This window comes from Lactuca virosa, chromosome 1, assembly GCF_052849685.1.
Source record: "Lactuca virosa cultivar CGN04683 chromosome 1, Lactuca_virosa_CGN04683_v6, whole genome shotgun sequence".
Lineage (NCBI taxonomy): Eukaryota > Viridiplantae > Streptophyta > Magnoliopsida > Asterales > Asteraceae > Lactuca > Lactuca virosa.
The window spans coordinates 202,435,685-202,458,591 of record NC_136426.1 but is presented as its reverse complement, the minus strand read 5'-3'; the positions used below and the strand labels follow the sequence as shown (position 1 = coordinate 202,458,591).

The 22,907-nt window shown below is 37.4% G+C and overlaps 1 long non-coding RNA gene across 1 annotated transcript; it reads right to left on the bottom strand.

The window, feature by feature from the left end:
- Positions 1-10,586: 10,586 nt before the first annotated feature.
- LOC145108291 (uncharacterized) lies at positions 10,587-11,855 on the bottom strand. The gene is made up of 2 exons (XR_013708168.1): positions 11,345-11,855; positions 10,587-10,789 (listed from the first exon to the last, which is right to left on the bottom strand). It is a non-coding gene; the product is annotated as an uncharacterized LOC145108291 (long non-coding RNA).
- Positions 11,856-22,907: the final 11,052 nt, after the last annotated feature.

Genomic DNA, 22,907 nt, shown 5'->3' with positions numbered 1-22,907 from the left:
GCAGCAGAAATTAGTGCTATGTGTGCAAATCAGATGAAGACTTGGAAGGAGAAGAGAATGAAGGATAAAATGGCCCTGTATCTCTTATTTCAGTCCGTTGACAAGTCGGGTTTCGAGAAGATTGCAGAAGCAACTACATCAAAAGAGGCCTGGGAGACGCTTCAAAAGGCATTTAAAGGTGTTGATCGTGTCAAGCAAGTAAGGCTTTAAACTCTACAGGGTGAACTAGAAGCCATGAAGATGAAGGAAACGGAAGGAATCTCATATTACATCACTCGTGTTCAGGTAGTGGTGAATCAACTCAAACGCAATGGTGAAACTGTTACCGATACAAGTGTAATAGAGAAAATTCTACGGTCTTTAACCGACAATTTTGAAAATGTGGTGTGTGCTATTGAAGAATCTAAAGATCTGGGAGATTTGACAGTTGAAGAATTAGCGGGTTCACTTGAAGCACATGAGCAGCAGAAAAAGAAGAACAACAAGGAAACACTGGATGAAGCATTGCAAACGAAGACGACAATCAAGGAAGAAAAAGCCATGTATATACAACATAATAATCGTGGAAGAGGATGCAATTATGGAGGCCGTAATTCTAGTTGAGGCAGAGGTCGTGGAAGAGAGACCAACCACCATGAAACGCAGCAATCAACCCAACAATTCCAGCAAAATTGGTGTGGTAGAGGACGCGGACGTGGAAGAGGTGGTCGTGGATACCACTCCGATTTTGATTGTCATAATTGTGGTAGATATGGGTATTTTGCTAGAGACTGCAGATCCGAGTGGAAAATAGAAGAAAATACAAATTTTGTGCTAGAAGAAGAGGCCAAAGAAGAAGGTATTATTTTCATTGCATGTGGAGATGTGATCCCGGATAGCGATAAAGTATGGTATCTCGACACAGCCGCTAGCAATCATATGTGTGGTAAAAAAACATTTGTTTTCTGAAATGAAAGATCTTCGAGGTAATGTAGCTTTTGGTGATGAGTCAAAAATTCAGGTTGAGGGAGAAGGCAAAATTTGTCTTTCTTATAATGACACTAAAGTTGTGATTGAAGATGTTTATTATGTACCGAAAATGAAGAGTAATATCCTCAGTTTGGAGAAAGGGTATACAATCATTATGAAAGATCTAATGATGCATCTGGAATATCAAAATGGCCAATCATTTGCCACTGTTGACATGTCAAACAATCGCATGTTCAAACGCAATTTGAAGAATGTTCAAGAAAGGTGCTTGCACATTGAATTAACAGACAAAAGTACGTTGTGGCACTCACAGTTTGGACATCTTTATTATGGCGGATTAAAGCAATTATCAAAGAACTGTATGGTTCATGGTTTACCTGATTTGGATTTCACAAAAAAGTTTTGTGAAGTGTGTCTAATTGGCAAGCAAACAAGAAATGTTTTTCCTAGTACTGCTCAGTATCATGCTAGGATTCCGCTCGAATTAATACATTCTGATATATGTGGCCCAATCACACCCGGTTCATTTGGAAAGAAGAAATATTTTATTACTTTTATTGACGATTACTCGAGAAAAACGTGGGTGTATTCTTTACAGGAGAAATCTGAGGCATTTGAAGCATTTAAGAAATTCAAAGTGCTAGTAAAAAATACGAGCGGGTATAAAATTAAGTCATTGCGGTCTGACCGGGGTGGTGAATACTTGTCAATGGCTTTTTCAAGCTTCTGTGAGGATCATGGGATTAAGAGGTTCTTGACATCTCCATACTCACCGCAACAAAACGGTGTGGCAGAAAGGAAGAATCAGATGATAGAAGACATAATGCGGTCAATGTTGAAGAACAAGAACATGCCAAAAGAATTATGGGCAGAAGCAGTTTGTTGTGCGGTTTATGTGCAAAATCGTTGTCCACACCCAAAATTAACCGACCAAACACCACAGGAAGCTTGGAGTGGAATTAAACCAACTGTTTCTCATTTCAAGGTGTTCGGGAGTATAGCTTACGCGCATGTACCTAATCAAAAAAGATCCAAGCTAGATGATAAAAGCAAGAAGTGTGTATTTATCGGGTAAGACGAAAACACAAAAGCTTTCAAGTTATTTGATCCAAATGAGAAAAGGGTAATTGTGAGTCGAGATGTACAAGTCAATGAAGCAGAAGAGTGGACCTGAAAAAAAGAAAATGAGTCAGAGAAGTAGCCGCTGAAAACAGACTCCTCGCCAAAAAATATAGTACATGGATTATGACCTAAAATTTTTTCAATCAATGAAAGAGGGGAGTGTTCGAATTCTATACCTACAGATCAATTTTCTGAGGATGAAGAAGAATCAAGAGAACCAAAGATGAGAACTATACAAGATCATTATGATTCGACACCAGAATTGCATCTGGTATCTCTTTTAGCTGATGCGGAAAATACTGAATTTGAAGAAGCAATAAGAAGCGAGAAATGGAAGGCAGCAATGGATGAAGAAATTCATGCAATTGAGAGGACCAACACATGGGAAATGGTTGACTTACCACAAGGGTATAAACCCATAGGTGTTAAGTGGGTTTATAAGAAAAAGATGAATGTTGCAGGTGAGATTCAAAGGTATAAAGCAAGACTCGTGGCAAAAGGGTACCGACAAAAAGCGGGCATCGATTATGATGAGATTTTTGCTCCGGTAGCAAGGATGGAAACAATTAGACTTCTGATTTCAGCACAAAATCAATGGGAGATCTATCATATGGATGAAAAATCGGCGTTTTTGAATGGTGTGCTTGAAGAAGAAGTTTATGTTGAACAATCGCACGGGTAAGTAAAATCTGGACATGAAGCAAAGGTTATAAAGTTGAACAAAGCCTTATACGGGTTGAAGCAGGCTCCTCGAGCTTGGAACACTCGTATTGATTCATTTTTGAAGAGAATGGGGTATGTACAATGTCCTTATGTACATGCTCTATATGTAAAATAGGTTAAAAACAAAGTGTTGTTAGTTGCGTTGTATGTAGATGATCTTATCTTTACAAGTAATGATAAGAGCGTGATTGATAAATTTAAAGCATCAATGACTCAATAATTTTAAATGACTGAATTGGGGCTCATGAAGTACTTCCTCGGTCTTGAAGTAAGGCAGGGAGTTTCTGGTATTTTTGTATCTCAAGAAGCGTATGCAAGGCAGATTTTAGAGAAAAATAAGATGGAAACATGCAACTTAGTAACAACACCTATGGAATTGGGTACCAAACTTTCCAAGTTTGAGGGAGGAAAGCATGTGGACGCTGATAAGTATCGGAGTTTAGTTGGGAATTTACGGTACTTAACCAGACCTGACATTTCCTATAATGTCGGGGTTGTAAGTCGGTTCATGGAAGCACAGTACTCTTTGCGAAGGTACTTCTTTGCCTTGATACAAGAAATGATCTGGAGGTTCATTTCGGGTTTGTCGCCGTAAATAACAAGAGTTTCATTAGTTGGCAAGTTCAGGCGAATGGCTCTTTCATAGCATAGGATGTCAGCATGGTTAGGGCACAACCAATCCATACCTATTATGACGTCGAAACTTTTGATAGAGACCGGCATAAGGTCTATTGGGAACGAAAAGTTATTCAAGGTAAGAGTACATCCTTTGTAAATATCGTTGGTGGATTCAGATTTCCCGTTAGCCATTTCAACTGTGAATGTTTCTTTTAGTGGTTGGGAGTTTTGATTTAGCAAGTGTTTGAAATTATGGCTCACAAAGCTCTTCTCAGCACCACAATCAAATAGAATGCATGCATAAGTGTTGTTGAGAAGAAACGTACTCGTGACCACTGCAGGGTCTACTACCGCTTCTTCATGACCCAAGGCTAAAATTCTCCCAACTCCACCAGCATTTCCTGCTTTTGGACAATCTCACTTGAACTGCCCCACTTCACCGCATCCGTAGCATGCTTGACCTACTCCAGCGACAGGTACTTGGTTAATCGGTTGGGGTGGTGTCCAACAGAATCGGGCAGTATGCCCTCTTCTGTTGCAGTTATGACACTGCATTTCCCGACAATTTCCATTATGGTGAAAATTGCACTTGTTCCACTTGGGGAGATTACTAGCATAAGGCTTAGCTGGTACACGGTTAACAGGAATAGCAGCAGGTACAGTAGCAGCATTAGCTGCAACTAGCTGTTGTTTCTTTGAGGATTCCTATGAAGATTTGTCCTTCCTCTTGTTCCAACCCTTTTTCTTGTTGTTTTTGTTGTTATTGTTGTTGTTGTTGTTTCCCTTCGGTTGTTATGGTGCAGCAACCACTGAGTTTTGACGGACTCCGTGGTCAATAAGAGATTGTGCCAGTTCTTTGGCACTATCAAAAGTAACAGGCCTTGAAGCTAAAACACTTGACTGAATTTGGGGCGACAGACCCCAAATATATCTCCCAATCTTTTTGCTCTCCAGAGCAACCATATCCGGAAAAAGAATTGCCAGATCACAAAATTTACTGGTATAGGTTGATATATCAGAACCAACCATTGTAAGACCCCATAGCTCCTGCTCTAGTTTCTGAACTTCCCCGCGTGGATAGTATTCCCGCATTAGCATGGCTTTTAAGTTCTCCCAGCTTATCGAGTTAGCCACTACCAGAGTAAGTGACTTAACATGGCCATTCCACCACGTTAAAGCTCTATCTGAAAAGGTACAAGCAGCGAATTTGACTTTACTGCTCTCTGGACAGGAGCAGATTTCCAAAATTGCTTCTGTCTTTTCTATCTACTTTCTTAATGTCATAACTCCTCTAGTCCCATTAAAGGTCCTGGGTTTGGCATTCAAAAAATCTTTATAAGTGCACTCTCGTGAGTGCCCATGACCCTCGCCATGGTTAGAAGGATGTGTTCCAACTCCCGACCCACTAGCACCAGGAGTATTGATATGAGACATGGAAGCTGATACAGCCGTCGTGACTGCTGCTTGGAACATAGCAGCGTCGAACTGAGGAGGTGGTGGTGGAGGTGGCGTCGGTGCTTCATTATTAGTGTTACGTCTTGGATTTCTACGAGGAGGCATCTTTTTCTATAAAAGTTAAAAGATACTAAGATGGTAAGATATCAAGAGTGAATATGAATTTTGATATCTCTGAACTAAAACATTTACTTCAACATGAATCTTGTAATGAATTGGAAATAGAAGTCTACGACAAGTACAACTGGCAATAGGATGATATGAAATTGAGTGGTTATTTTTCAAAGAGTATGAAAATGCATGTCGATTAAATTGGCATATTTAATACATAAAGTTTAGAAAACTTGACCCTAAACAGGTTTACAATATACCAATTTCTGGGAAAAAAACATCGACATCATACTAACCTACCGAAAATGAAATTTCCGCGGTCTTACTGAAAAACATGAAAAATAACGCTAGAACATATCCGTAGACTTTAACTATAACCAACAGAGTGAACAGGAAACGAGTAGAGAATCTCCTATTGGCGACGGGTATCACTTGGACGAAACCTCAACTAAGCCAGTTGACACTCCATAGCAAGCATATGTCTTTCATACACTGTCAGACGTGCTCGGAGTTCTATGACTTCAGCTCGAGTTTCAGCTAATTCTTGCAGCAGAGACTCATTACCCCTCGTAGCTCTCTCGCGAGCATCTTCAAGACGACGAATGTGGACTGTATTAACTCCCGCATTGGCATCAACTTCCATGATTCGGTTGATGGTTGTCCTACCCTGTATTTCATTTCGAGCAACCCTGTAGACAAGAATTGGCAGGACTCTGTCTGCTGAGCCTCCTTCGCTCAGGTTGTAGAAGATTCTGTCTCCATTGTATGGCATGGGTGGACCCTGTTCTTGACTCCATGTTTCCAAGCTTTCCGCCCACAGAGGCGTCGGGCCTTGAAAAGCCGGACGAGGGTTAGGATTTTGGGCAACTGGTGGTGGATTATAGGCTTCTTATTCGGAATTATTGTCTTTAGGAAAATTTTCTGCAAAATCATCATCTAAGGGAATTTCATGATTTTCTTCTGGTTCTGCATCTTGTCCTTGACCGGGGAAGTACAGGTCTCCGGGTAAGTGAAATCCAGCCATTGTTATCTAAGCGAGAATAGGGAGAAGAGATATAGAATATAGTTAGTAACGATAGATTAAGGATACAAGTTTCTACGATAGAGACCTACAGTTATCAAGTAATGTATTCTGTATGACTTGTTCTAGGTATTACTACAACTATGAAGTGTACACTAATTATATATAACTTGGGTATAATCGACCTTTGATTAAATGACCTGGCTCTAAATCCACAACCAAACAAGGAACAGGAAATGAAGCTAGATCACATTTCTAAGTCTATATAACTTTAATTATATATAACTGTAATATACCCTTAATATTTATAGTTCTACCCTCAATTGTTCTATTGTTTTCATATGTTTGTTATTAGTATATAGTGCCTAAAATACTCCTATAGTATTTTAATCTTTATGTCCTGTTCTAGAGTTCTTCTGAATGTATAATTGGTAAGTTTTAGACATGTCGCAACACCACTATCACTCCCAAACACATGTTGGTCATATCTCAAATCAATATAGTTGATCAGGCTATATTAATCCCAAATATGATTACATAACTGCCCAAGTTTGACTGTAATGTCCAACATCCAAATACTTTTAAGTTCTTATAACTGTGATACTGTACTTGTAGGTATGAGTGTTAGTATAATTCTTATAAAAATACTTAAATTTTTAAAAAGTATACTTGTAGTCAGAGCTCTTAGCCCCAAATGTATTTATAGTTTGTATATCTTTTATGGATTGATATACTGAGTTCACTATAAACATTGCTCTGATACCAATCTGTCACACCCCCAAACCAGACGACGGAAACGTCTGGGGCGGAGGACTTCATTTGTAGTATCACAACACATGCATTATAGTAATCAGAGTACAAACAACCATTGTATTTAAAAAGTGTAAGTATTTACATGTGTTTCATCATTGTATACTGAAACCAAATAGTTATACAAAATAAGGAAAATATGACATAAATAGCTTCATCTTCTCAAAAGCTCGGGGAGTACCTGTCTACTGGTTCCCTGAGAATACAAGTAATTTGAAAAGAGAGTATAAACATAAAGTTGAGTGAGTGCATAAGTATTTATGTCTGAAAGAATGTTTTCTGTTTCTTGAATATGTAAATTGTTCCAGAAAATCCTATATTTTCTGCTGTATATGAAAAGTAGTTTTAGTTACACAAAACTATTCTATTTGTAAACCAATGTTCTGTATTTGTAATCCTTTTGTAAACTTGTATCCGAGAGTGTGCCTGATTTCATCAACTATTATTGTAAACTGTAATGTAATACTGTAAATTGTATCTTATAAACTAGTACTTTGAAAATGTACTTATGTTTAGTTAATTATACACTAACGTATTGTTAATATCTTTTATATGAGTTATTATAACCATACTGACTAGATGGTCTGACCCAACGCTATGAATGTGTTGAAAACTGTTGATAACAACTGTCACTCACAGGCGTGTATGCCTGACTATAGCTAGCAGTCCAAATGCGGGGTTGTCAATCCCAATATAGATCTATACACACATTGTTTCAATCACCGGCTGGAGATTTTGGTTATAATTTCAGGACTTTAACTATATTTTTTAAATGAATTAAACAACCTGTATCAATTGACTCATAAAAATCATATCAACGTTACATGTAGAATAGTTATGAAAACCCAATCGTTCTGAAATAAATGATTGACAGTATGTCTTGAATTATTATTCTTAACATGTATCTGAAAGATGTATACCCTTGATTAGTTTTGAATCAAACATTTGTTCTTGTAAAACAATGTATTTAGTATACTTGAATCATGAATTAATGTTCTGTGAATCATAAATTATACTTATTATAATTTATATGTACTTTCTGAATTGATACCGAGTATTCATAAATGCAACCCTTTGCTCAACATGTTACAAAGGGTATTTGAAACTTAATGAACAACTTTTATACTTGTATACATATAAAAATATATATAAGTAAAATTTAAATGAAACTTGGAAAAATAACTGTTACTTGTAATCCCACATCCAAACAAGGAAAAGGAACCAAAGTGGGTTACCAGTCCTAAGCCTTTTAAATCTTATTTATATAAATATATATATACAAGTATGATTTCTAGGAGAAATATAAGTTTAATAAAACATTTAAAAGAAGTTTAATAATTTGAAATACATTTTGATGACTTGATGTCATTTTGATATAATCATTGAAAACTTAATTGATTTGATGATAACTGAAATCCATTTTGATAAGATATTTGAACCATTTGTTTATAACACAAAATCTTTGTGTTAGACTTGTATTCCCCCCCCCCCCCCCCCCCCACCTTAAAACAGTAAAAACTATGAAAATACGGGGGTATGAACTCACTTGTAGTAAGTGATTCGAGTGAATGGTCGATAGAGGATGTTAAGTGTCAAGTGAATTCTCGAGCACAAATGTATCCTATTAAGCATATAACTACACATATATGGATATAATTAGTGTATATAACAACTAATTATGCTAGGAAACCACTATATGGACTAGGAAACACTTGAATTGAAGTGTTACAATCACATGTGATTGCATCAAAGGGGTTTACGGCCACTTAAGTGAGTGTACGGCCATGATGTGTACGGTCAATGGTGTACGGCCCATGGGTGTACGGTCATGGAGTCTACGGTCGTACACTCATGGAAGAAGCATTGAAAACGGGTGTTTTACAGCCCTATCTAGCATCCATTAAGTGTTTATGATCCTATATGGGGACATGAGGTGAGTTTGAGGCCAATACATGAACAAAACAAGGGTTTACAGCCACATGAAGTGTGTACGGCCGTACACCCTTCATGTTTATGCATTTAGATATCGATCCAAGGCTAAAAACAAGTGTTTCGCAGGCTTAACTAGTAGATAGAAGAGATACTCAACATTTGAAGGTTTCTAAGGAGTTCACGGCCCAAGAACAAGTAGGTGGTCTTGCTGTTCTTTGTGTTCTTGGTGTTCTTGATGTTCTTGATGATACTTGAGAGAGAATTGGCTTTTCTTGACTTGAAAGTTTAAGAAATGAATAGAAATGAAGGCAATACTCATATATGGGCATGAGTTCACCGCCATATTAAGTGTACGGTCGTACACTCCTCTTGAAGGAGTGTTTGGCCCGAATGCAATACGAGGAAGTTAAGCTAACTCATCCTTAAGCCCAAACCTTGAATGTACTAGGCTTAGAACACTCAAACAAACCCTAAACAATGCTAAAAGATAACAGAAACGAGTCTGAATGTGATTGAATTGAATGACTGTACAAGATAGAAATTTCGGGTTGTCACAACTTTCACCTAGGCTTCAAAGAAACAACCGATGGTGGCACTTTCAACTTGTGAAGCTGAGTATGTAGTTGCATCATGGACGGTGTGTCATGCTATTTGGCTTAGGAATCTGCTACAACAATCGAAGAACCACCAAGATGAACCAAAAAAGATTAAAGTTGATAATAGGTCTGCAATTGAGTTGGCAAAGATTCTGGTACATCACGAGAGAAGTAAACACATAGATGTGCGTTTTCATTTTATCTGATAACAATTAAAGAACAAGAAAGTGAAACTATGTCATGTAGCAAGTCGTGATCATATTGGCGACATATTCACAAAAGCACTTCCAACTGAGCTGCTCAATATTTTCAAGAAGAAAATTGGAAGGAAAGATGCAAGAAAGATTTGAGCTTAGATATTCTAGAAGTAGTTTTTTATTTATGCCTATGTTTCAGTTATCTTATGTTTAGTTATTTTCAGTTGTTGCAAGTTTCTTTTGATGTTTTTTAGGAGCTTTCAGTTATGTAACTTCTGGATACTTTTATCTTGCATGTGTGATGAATGTATGTTCTAACTAGCGTGAAATAGATCTTCTTTTGTTGTCTCAGAAGGTGGTTTTATGCAAACTCTGTTTCCCTGTTCTTCATACATATATATCACACATATGTCAAAATTATATATATATATATATATATATATATATATATATATATATATATATATATATATATATATAGTGGAAGGATCAAATGAGAACACCTAAAAGGTTGAGAACGCGAAAACAGTTCTGGACCAATCAAGATATAAAGGCATATTAGTAATTACGTATATTAATTAAATTATAATAAAATTAAATAAAATTGTATTTTCAAAAATCTAGAGATTTTGTTACCAAAAAAAGAATTATATACTTATTTTTCTTTTTTTTATTAATATTTTGCAAAAATTATTTTATTGACTTTTTTCCTTTCAAAATAAAAACAGCGCTTTTTCCTTCTATCGTTTGATTTATGTGTGATCTCATTCATAGATGAATATACAATACAATATGACTTCAGAATTATATTAATTTTTTTAAAAAAAGATAAAAAGAGTCAACATATGTATTCATATACGAATAAAGTTATATTTGTAAGTTCTATCATACATAAATATATCGATTCATAAATGAATATACATGACATAATTATTACATTTATTTTCAATGAATATAGTACAACTAAATTCATAAACTTATATTAATTTAGTTATATCCATAAATAAATATATCAATGACCAAATTCATACGTTTATACTACAAATTCATATATTTATATTACGACCGGATCCAATACAATTGTGATAGAAATGAATACACTAAGACTATATTCATAAATGAATATACTAAGACTAAATTCAATACAATTATAATCATAATTTAATAAAACTTAATTGCGTCGCTCGACTTCCTTTTTCCATAGCCTTCGGCAATATTTTTTTCGGATCACACTTCTGTATCAACATAAAACCCAATATTTATATATGAATAAGACATGAATGAGAAAAAAATGTAATATATTAAGCCAAACTGTGATATCCACTATTCACAAATAAATAAGGTGTTAGTAGAACCATAACTTATTATGTAATCATTTATGATTACAGAATATATAATCATTTACAAAAACATTAATCATTAATATAAAACTAAGTGATGAATCATTTACGAATAAAAGTAATCTATTTGAACCATATAATTTTGATTTAACACATACCATGTTTTTGTCATAATGTACAAAAGAAAATTTCCAATCCTCAATAATACGAGCATAGTTCTTGTATACACGTGATAAAAAAACATCACATAATAAAAGATTTTGGCTTAATTGCGTTATTTCTTCTTCAAAATTTCAAAAAGTTTAATAATTTAATACAACATAATCGGCCCCTTTTTCAATGTTTTTTTTTTAAGTTTACAACTAAACATATTTAGAAGCCATCCTCTGAGCCATAACCAAATCTTTTTCATTAAGGCAACACAAACAAATAAAATACAGAAGCTCTTACCTCCTTGAAATCGAGAAATTGAATATTTTTCTTAAACCAATGAATAAGATCGAGTTGCAGGTCTAGATTTTTCTGCTTGAAATCAAGTTGTAGGTCTTAAAATCGAGACCCATTCCATTTATGCAAGTTCAAGAGCAAACTGGAAGATCATTATGAGGATCGATCGGGGAGGCGGAGAAGGCGGACCATGGGTGTGTTGGAGGTGAACATCACCATCTTGGTAGTGGTAGGTGATGATGGCGGCACACAACGATGGTGGTAATTGATTTCCTGTTTTTTTTTTTCAGAACTTGGTCTCCTCCTGTCGACGATGAAGGCTATGGGGAAGATGATGAAGGCGGGCGGTTGTGATATGGATATGGAGATGGAGATGAAGATGGAGATGAAGATGAGCGCATATCGTGAAGAGGGTAGAGGTGTGCGGCTGGCGTTCTCAAAACAATTAGATTAGGGTTGCACATGTAGTTAAGAAGAAAGAGAGAGAAATAAGGATTTCGTTTATTATACCTAAATTATAGAAATTGCCATTTATTTAAATTATATGGATTACCTATTATATCCTTATCACCACTTCAAAGTTACATATTTTACACATTATTTTTATAATTTACACAAATGGCGCGAAAGTAAAGAGAGAGAAATAAGGATTTCCTTTATTATACCTAAATTATAGAAATTGCCATTTATTTAAATTATATGGATTACCTATTATATCCTTATCACCACTTCAAAGTTACATATTTTACACATTATTTTTATAATTTACACAAATGGCGCGAAAGTAAAGAGAGAGAAATAAGGATTTCGTTTATTATACCTAAATTATAGAAATTGCCATTTATTTAAATTATATGGATTACCTATTATATCCTTATCACCACTTCAAAGTTACATATTTTACACATTATTTTTATAATTTACACAAATGGCGCGATTAATAATAGTCTTATATCTAATTATTTAGAAGGTTGTGATCTGTTCTCGCGTTCTCAATCTTTTAGGTGTTCTCATTTGATCTTACTCATATATATATATATATATATATATATATATATATATATATATATATATATATATATATATGAATTTTGTTTTTCTTTTAGTAAAATACTAGATTATGACCCGTGTTAAACGCGGGGAACACATAAATAAAATACAAATTTATAGAGATATTGCAGAAGGCTTATAAAAAAACAGCGTTATTGGTATTATTCAAATGTGTAGAAAATACACTGAAATCGATAAATATATATAGTCGTTGAAGGATCTCTTTATAGACAATAATTTTTGTTTTATTAGTTGAACGACCTTTCTTGTCACATATGATTACCTTCAAACATTTTTTACCTGCGACACGGTAAACAACTACATATAGCCGACCATGCATGAAATGGGTATACGCAAGTATAATCCAACATTTGACAATGTACTTTCAAAATACATTGTTATTTTATGGTTATATTACGAAATATAACTGTTTATTTCAAAAAATAGCAACTTATTTATGTTCCTTCAAAATGAACCACATAACCCCCCCCCCCCCCACCCACACACACACACACAATATTAAATATAAAAAAACTCTTACCAATAAATATAAAAACAGTTATGTATTCTCGATTTAGATATTGCCTGTGACTCATTGAAAATGTCAAAAGATAGAATTGGCACACAACCTACTTGTTATTATGAGACAGATTAAAAAATTTAAACACATGTGGATGTCTTTTTTGTTTTATGATAATGATAAAATAATGGAAAAAGCTGCAGAATTTTGAGTAAGATTTGTGGTCTTAACTGTTGAGTATTCGTATTTTTTACATATGGCTAAATGGTTATTCAAGTTGAATTAAAAAAAACAATGTTTTCTTGTTGCTTCGATACTAAACAGATAAAAGAACAAAAAAAACTTGATTTTCATTATATACCCATTTAGCACAAAAGTAGCCGACCGTAATTAAAGTAGGGACAAAATCATTACGGAAATTGGTAAAATGAGGTTCTATTTTGTAACGCCCCGATTCTCAGGCATTGATTTAATGTGTGAGTTTTTGATTTCAAGGGCTACTCGACGAGTTGATTGCCCTACTCGTCGAGTAGCAGCGGGTTGGTCCACGTATTTTAATGACCTACTCGCCGAGTCCAAGAAGGGACTCGACGAGTAGGAGCTGGCAGATGAAACCCTAAATCACGGGGTTTTGCACCCTATTTAAAGGATCATTGGCCTCCCCCAGCCTCCCCTTTACTGCCCCTTGTCCCTCTCAAACCCTAAATCGTGTGTGTGTGTTCTTTGGTGTGTTCAAGCTTGGAGGAGGAACTTTGGAGAAGGAAACACTTGGGGAAGCAAGGAAATCAAGGCTAGGAACTCGTGGGGAGCTAAGAGATTCATCAGTTGTCACTCTCTGGAAGGTATTAAGCTGTCCTTTAGCTCATCTCTCTTTTAACATCTTTTGGATGGGTTTTATGAAAGGCTCCCCATGTTTAAGCTAAGATCTGAAGTTGTAACTTCAGATCTGGACTCCCTTTGACCTCTAGATCCATAAAGTCATCAGCCTTGCCTAGTAGGAGCCTTCCCTCAAGTGTGAGACTCCATTGCAATTTTAGTTTTGCCATTTAAGGGTCTTAAAGCTTTGCATGCACGTAAAGTTTGCGACTTTACGTGATAAACATGTCCTAGAAGCTTGGATCTGTAATTTGGAACCTTGCCATGGCTTAAAAAGCGTCTGCATGGATAAAGGTCTGCAAGGACTCGGCGAGTTGGATGAACAACTCGGCGAGCCCGTCGAAGATGGTCATGAACTCGACGAGTTGAATGAACAACTCGGCGAGTCCGTTCAAGATTGCCTTGAACTCGGCGAGTCGTTCGAAGACTCGGCGAGTCGGCTAGGGTTTCTCCCAATTCTTGGACACGTATGAACTCGGCAAGTTAAAGGGGAACTCGACGAGCCAATTAAGGATTTCACGACTTCTCGAGTTCAGGAAGGACTCGACGAGTCGGTGAAATGCACTCGACGAGTCGAGTCAACATGGACTGTTGACTTTGAATGTGGACTTTGACTTGGACCAAGGGTTGACCAGTTGACTTCTGAGGGTATTCTGGTAATTTGGAGATTTATGAAAAAGGGTTTTATGGTAACTATAGGTGGAGGAGCTCGTGCTGGTGATCCGGGAGTTTAGCTTTCTAGTTTCAGACGACAGTTGCAAGGTGAGTTATCCTCACTATACTAAGGGGTCTAAGGCACCAAGGCCGGCCCATTGGATGTGTTATCCTAGCAGTATTAGATGTTGAGTATGAGTCAGTGTTGCATGATAGTGGTTATTCTAGTTAGGTGGATCTGTAGGCTACGTATGATGTTATTGCATGCTCAGTAGTTATGTTATGTGTTACATGTTATATGGGATGGTTTGAGGTTGTACTGCTCCGTGCGGTAGCCAACAAACCCTAGAGTATTCCAGATATGAGCTGAGGGCCCGGTAGGCATTCCAAACTCATACTGAGGACTCGAGAGCATTCCAGATATGAGCTGAGGGCCCGGTAGGCATTCCAGACTCATACTGAGGACTCGAGAGCATTCCAGATATGAGCTGAGGGCCTGGTAGGCATTCCAGACTTGTACTGAGGGCTCGATGGCATTCCAGATACGAGCTGAGGGCCCGGTAGGCATTCCAGACTCGTACTGAGGGCCCAGGGGTAATCCAGCTCATAAAGCTGTGGACCCATTTGTTGGATAAGATGTCTAAGTCCATAACTATTTCTGGTATGTACTTGACCCGACCCGGCATGGTCCATTTGGGTTGCATGGCACCATGCAATTGGATAGACTAAATGAGAGAAATAACACTTGTGGATTATTAATATATTATAAGTTCTAATATATTAATAATATTATTTAATTAGTTTGATCAAGAATTAATTTAGAATTAATTAAGTGATCAAAAGATAACTAATTAAATATATGGGTTGATTATGTAAATTATGCATAACTTGTATAGTGGGCTAAGAGGCTCCATGGATTATCAAGTTGGGTTAAACCCATAGGATACTCCATGGGAGTTACAAACCCATGGGTCATGGAAATGAAGAGTCATGACACATTAGGGTTTACATGGTGTAACCCTAGATGTGTCAACACTATATAAAGAACCCATGCTCCACCAAAATCGGTTGCACACAAGAATCAAGAGGGCTAGAGCCGATTTTGCAAGTGTAATATTCTCTCAAAAGTTTACTCCAAAAGCATTTGGTGTTGTGTGAAACATTTGAGGCATCACACTTGGGGTGCTAGGCTCACAAGGTTTCAAGGATCATAAGCAACAACAAGGTAAGTTATTCTATCTTTCATGCAAGTTAAAATTTGTTCCCCATGTATGCTAGATAGAAATATAACCTTGGAATTCAACTTTGCATGATAATTAGACAAACATAGATCCAAGGTTATTAGGGTTGCATGTACACTTAGGAAGTGTTAGAATGCTCAAAACCCATCAGTGGTGTCAGAGCCTAGGTTTGTTTGTTGTTTTTTTTGTGCAAACTGCTTGGAAAAAAATCGTTTTTCTGTTTTCTGCTCGTATGAAAGTTTGCACATTTGTTGCTGGAAATGGACTAGAAACATTACCCTAAACTGTTTTGATGTTTTAAAACTTATTTTAGATGGTGTAATGTTTATGCTAATCCATTTACAATGGCAATTATCAAAATTACAAGTTTTTTTTAAGTGTAATTTTTGATTCTTGAAAGTGTTCATATTCATGTTCTTGAACTTATGAAGATTAGGTGATCATAGGAATTGTTTGTAACCTTCATGGTAGTTTAATTCATGATCATAATGTGTTTTAATGGAGTCCATCTCAAGTTATGGAAAACCAAAAGTCTCACTTTTATTAAAGCCATTAAAAGAACACAAGAGTTATAAAAATGAAGAGTCTTCATTTTTATTACTCAATTAATTCATAAGTTATAAGAAATGAAAAGTTTTTGAAGTTTACAAAACTTGCCCTCAAGTTTTGGAACAAGTAAAGTCTTGATTAAAACTTTAGTTCCAACCCTTAGAATTTTAAAAGTTAAAATTCAACCCTTATACTTTATAATATTATAAGTTACTAATATATATATGTATAAGATCAAGTCGTCTTACCGCTAGTACGCCTCATTCACGAAGCCGGTCTATAAGGGGGGTATAAGGTTGTTGCCTATAAAATGACAATTTAATGGGTGTGCACTCTCACCCACCGCTTCCTTGATCGGTGGAGGGTCGTTAGCCGAACGGGTAAGACAAGGACTTATAAATTCTCATTAAAAGTATAATGAATATTATAAAGTAACTAAATGCTTTTATTAAATTCCCAATCTTAGTTACTTTAAGAAATTGTGAATAAGGTGCTAATCCATGAAATTACACTTTACACTTTGTTTAAGTCGTTGGTGGAGCGTGTGTGGTTAACCGGCACACTAACTTGGACTTAACAAGGTAGGTAAAGGGTGACTTAAGGTTTATCATAGTATCGGTGGAGCGTGTGTGGTTTACCGGCACATCGATTGAGTGATAAACTTTAAGGGTACCAAGTGATTTGCATGGTTACTTCACACCTCGTTTTGTGATCCTCGGTATAACAGTCACAAAACTTGGAGGGCACACTCGAGATTGAAACATGCATTTGAAAAAAAAAATCATTGAATCTCAAAAGAATCTAGGAATTTCTAAGAACCAATTAAAAACCTAATATCTATATTTTGTTTTTCATGGTGGAAATTGGTGAATCGTCATTCACCTACCTTTCAAATATGTTATAGCTTGGATTACGGCATACCTCTTCTAAGTTATAATATATTGTGATTGGATCCTAGCCTTAATATTACATTTGGGTGTTTTATTAAGGACTCTCTTAATATCTAAACTCATCTTGTTCTCTTCTTTCAGATGTCTTCAAACAATGCTGCTTCTGGCTCTAATCCTAATGGCTCCTTTACCCTTATGAACTTGTGTGGGAAAGTCATTTTTGATGGATCCAACTTCAATGAATGGATCAGAAACATCAGGATGATTACCCGCTACGAGGACAAAGAATATGTCCTTGACAAGGAGCGTAAGGAGATTGATGAGACCACTGCAACTCCCCAGGAGATCGCTGACTTCCGGGCACATGAAAGGGATGCTACAAAAGTGGCATGCATCATGTTGGCGACCATGACAGCGGAACTCCAAAAGTCCTATGAGGACTTCTACCCTTTTGAAATGCACCAAGATCTGATGGAAAGATACCATCAAAGTGCACGACAAGAGAGGTATGAAATCATATGCTCTATCATAACAACCATGATGAAGGACGGGGAATCCGTCACGAGCCACATGCAGAAAATGCAAAGGTATGTGGATCGGTTGCTGAAGCTTAATGTGAACTTCCCTGAGGAGCTTGCAATAGATATCATTTTGCACTCCTTACCATCGTGCTATGATCAATTCCGCATGACATATCACATGAATAAGGAAGAGGTCACACTCAGCAAACTTCAGGGACTCCTCAAGACCACAGAAACAGGTCTTAAGGGTAAGTCAGTTGTTAACACTCCTACTCCAAACTCCGCCCCGGTTTTGGCAATCGGGAAAAGTCGAGGGAAGAAGAGGAAGGGCTCTTCGAAGGGTACCAAGGCTAGGACCCTTGATGGCTCTTCTTCAAGTGGAACCAAGAAAGGTTTCGTCACTCCTTCTTCTGACCCAAAAGAGGCTGAATGCTTCTATTGCCATGAAAAATCACATTGGAAGCGGAACTGCCCAAAGTACCAGCAAGATGTGAAGGATGGGAAAGTTAAACCCAACCATGCAGGTATTTACACTATCTTATCTAATAACTCACCCCATTCTAACTCTTCGGTCCTTGATACCGGTTGTGGTATTCATATCTGTTCTGATTTGAAGGGACTAAGAAGAAGTGAGAATATGGAGCATGGAAGAATAAACTTAATCATGGGGAATAGGAAAGCTTTACCCGTCACCAAGATTGGAGTTTATACTTTATCGCTAAATAGTGGGTTTAGTTTAGATTTGAATAAGTGTTGTTATTCGCCAGAAATGGCAAGAAACATTATTTCCTTTCATGCATTGTATAAACAAGGTTTCACCTTTTCATTTGATAATGAAGTTGGTTCGATTAATGCTTTCTTTAATAATGTTCTTTATTTTAAAGCATTACCTTGTGATGGCGTGTATGAAACTGTATCTGTGGTTGATAACTTAGGAAATAATGTATTGTGTATTGATTCTGTTAATAATAATAACTTGGATAAAGCATCATTATGGCATTGTCGTCTTGGACATATAAGCAAGAAACGCATAGGCCAACTCCAAAAGGATGGAGTCTTGGAGTCATTTGACCTAAAGTCAGATGATAGTTGCGAATCATGCTTACTTGGAAAAATGACAAAGTCACCCTTCACAGGTTCTTGTGAGAGGGGTGAAGGTTTGTTGGATCTTATACACACAGATGTGTGTGGACCCTTGAAACATGCCACAAGGGATGCTAATCGTTATTATTTGACTTTTACTGATGATTACAGTAAATATGGATATGTCTACTTAATCAAGCATAAGTCAGAGACTTTTGAAAGGTTTAAAGAATTTAAACAGGAAGTCGAGAATCAATTGGGCAGGAACATTAAGATGTTTCGATCCGATCGAGGTGGTGAGTATCTTAGTTCAGAGTTCCTCGACTATCTTAGGGAATGTGGGATTGTCTCACAATTGACACCTCCCAGGACACCGCAGTTGAACGGTGTAGCTGAGAGGCGTAATCGAACCTTGTTGGATATGGTTGGTTCCATGATGAGTCGAGCTTCGCTACCAATCTCATTTTGGGGGTATGCCTTAGAGACTGCCGCCCATATCCTTAATCTAGTCCCTACAAAGAAAGTTGTCAAAACTCCTCATGAGATGTGGACTGGTAAAGTACCCAAACTAGACCACATCAAGATTTGGGGTTGCGAGGCTTTCGTGAGACGCGAGACTCATGATAAGCTCGAACCTCGAAGCAAGAGGTGTATTTTCATCGGCTACCCACAACAATCCTTTGGTTACCTCTTCTACAGACCTAGTGAAAATGTGGTCTTTGTAGCTAGGAGGGCTGTCTTTCGAGAAAGAGAGTTCATAAGCCAAGGAGACAGTGGGAGGCAAGTTGACCTTGAAGAAATTCAAGAGTCAAGTGGTGAAGGAACTTCAAACCCTAACACTCAACTTGAGGAGGAAACTCCTGTTGAGCCAATTGACAAGTCTGTACCTCTAAGGCGTTCCACAAGGGTTAGGAATGCACCTGAGCATTACTATGGATTCCATATTACTGCGGAAGGTGATACACTTATCAGTGATGAGACACTGATAAGTCTGGATGAACCTAACGGCTACGCGGAAGCCATGGCAGGCCCTGAGTCAGCCAAGTGGAAAGAGGCAATGGACAGCGAGATACAGTCCATGTATGACAATCAAGTTTGGAACTTGGTTGAGAATGTACCAGGTCGTAAGACTGTAGGGTGCAAATGGATCTTCAAGAAGAAGACCGACATGGATGGTAATGTACACACTTATAAGGCACGACTGGTTGCAAAGGGTTTCTCATAAACTCCGGGAGTTGATTATGATGAGACCTTTTCTCCAGTGGCCAAGATTAAGTCTATTAGGGTTCTGTTAGCCATAGCCGCATTTCATGACTATGAAATATGGCAAATGGATGTCAAAACCGCTTTCCTTAATGGAAAGTTGGTTGAGGATGTTTACATGAGTCAGCCAGAGGGTTTTGTCAATACAGAGTACCCTAATAGAGTGTGTAAGCTTGAGAAATCCATTTATGGGTTAAAGCAAGCACCTCGCAGATGAAATCTTTGCTTTGATGAGAAAGTCAAAGAATTTGGCTTTTCTAGGAGTAAAGATGAATCTTGTGTATATGTCAAGGCTAGTGGGAGTATAGTTAGTTTTTTGGTATTGTATGTGGATGACATACTACTCATAGGAAATGACATCCCAACTCTGCAGGAAGTTAAGTCCTGGCTTAGGAAGTGTTTCTCTATGAAGGACCTAGGAGAAGCTGCCTATATTCTAGGGATAAGGATCTTGAGAGACCGGAGTAAAAGACTAATTGGACTTAGTCAGAGTACCTACTTGGATAAGGTGCTGAAGAGATTCGGCATGCAGGACTCCAAGAAAGGAGAGTTACCCATCCAGAGTAACGCCAGATTGAGTAAGACACAAAGCCCTAGTACTGAGGCTGAGATAGCAGAAATGAGTCGAATACCTTATGCTTCGGCTGTAGGATCGATCATGTATGCTATGGCGTGTACTCGACCTGATGTAGCCTTTGCTTTGAGCATGGTTAGCAGGTATCAGGGGAACCCTGGCAAGGACACTGGACTGCGGTAAAGAATATCCTCAAGTACCTACGGAGGACTAAGGACTGGGTCCTTACCCTCGGTGGGAGTGAAGACTTGAGAGTTGTAGGGTATAGTGATGCTAGCTTTCAGACTGATAGGGATAATTTCCGCTCTCAGTCAGGCTGGGTCTTTACCTTAAACGGAGGAGCAATTTCTTGGAAGAGTTCCAAGCAAGAGACAGTGGCTGATTCAACTTGCGAATCAGAGTATATAGCAGCTAGCGAGGCAGCAAAGGAGGCGATATGGCTGAAGAACTTCATTGGAGACCTTGGAGTTGTACCAGCTATTAAAGAGCCAATGGAAATTTTCTGTGATAGTGAAAGTGCAGTTGCCTTAGCCAAGGAACCAAGGGATCACGGGAGATCCAGACACATCGACAGAAAATACCATTTCATCAGACATCGAATAGAAGAAGGACTCCTCGTGGCAAAGAGGGTATCATCGGATGAGAACCCAGCAGATCCCCTCACGAAGGGACTGACTCGGGTTAAGCATCTCGAGCATGCTCGGAGCATAGGGCTGAAGGATGATATTAGATTTAGTAGTTAGATAACCTCGAAATTTGTAAAGTGTAATTGACATTAGATGATGAATAAAAGGTGTTTTATTTATGAGTAAAGTGTTGCTATCTCTTGTCGATCGTTTACTATATTTCTTTTGCATGTTTTGACTTCCAGAATAATTATGTTTGGTATATCATATTATTCGAACCTCCACAGTCGGTCATATGTCGGAAGTAGGTATGAATCAAGACTGTCATGATTGATTGCGGAGGTCTAAGGTGTTGGACATGGCTACAACAATCATGAGTGCTCATAAGTTTTGAGCATTGGACTCAACCCACGCTCACTGGAATCACTTCATGGAATTTATCTCGAGTGATCGTGAGACGGTAATATCATATGAGTCTTCAAACCTAGAGATATGATTTGTTACTTATGAGTTGGTTATGCATTGATTGTACGAAAACGCATTGGTAACTCGATGTTATAAAACGTGCTCTTGTGTATAATTCAATGAGTGGTAGAACAAACATATGAGTCGAAGTTTATTTGTTCCTTCTTGGATTAGAAGCTGATATATGGGCCCCTCGATGATTTTGTTTTGACCTATGTACCGGGCCCGGTCAGAACTAAGTTGATGTGTTCAATTAAGTTCTTTGTCAAACAAATCGGAAATCGGGAAACAAACTGTTGGACAATAAGTAAGACATTGTTCCATGTATTTGTCCGGCTGATATCTCGAACAGAGGATTATATGATCACTTATCTTAAATGGCGTATCATCATCTTCTCAGTTCTGAGAGACCTTGAAAGAGCTACGATTGCCGATCGGTTCCTGAAGTATTGCAGTTATAGTTATTAGACTTATCTAAGTGGGAGACTGTTGGATAAGGTGTCTAAGTCCATAACTATTTCTGGTATGTACTTGACCCGACCCGGCATGGTCCATTTGGGTTGCATGGCACCATGCAATTGGATAGACTAAATGAGAGAAATAACACTTGTGGATTATTAATATATTATAAGTTCTAATATATTAATAATATTATTTAATTAGTTTGATCAAGAATTAATTTAGAATTAATTAAGTGATCAAAAGATAACTAATTAAATATATGGGTTGATTATGTAAATTATGCATAACTTGTATAGTGGGCTAAGAGGCTCCATGGATTATCAAGTTGGGATAAACCCATAGGATGCTCCATGGGAGTTACAAACCCATGGGTCATGGAAATGAAAAGTCATGTCACATTAGGGTTTACATGGTGTAACCCTAGATGTGTCAACACTATATAAAGAACCCATGCTCCACCAAAATCGGTTGCACACAAGAATCAAGAGGGCTAGAGCCGATTTTGCAAGTGTAATATTCTCTCAAAAGTTTACTCCAAAAGCATTTGGTGTTGTGTGAAGCATTTGAGGCATCACACTTGGGGTGCTAGGCTCACAAGGTTTCAAGGATCATAAGCAACAACAAGGTAAGTTATTCTATCTTTCATGCAAGTTATAATTTGTTCCCCATGTATGCTAGATAGGAATATAACCTTGGAATTCAACTTTGCATGATAATTAGACAAACATAGATCCAAGGTTATTAGGGTTGCATGTACACTTAGGAAGTGTTAGAATGCTCAAAACCCATCAC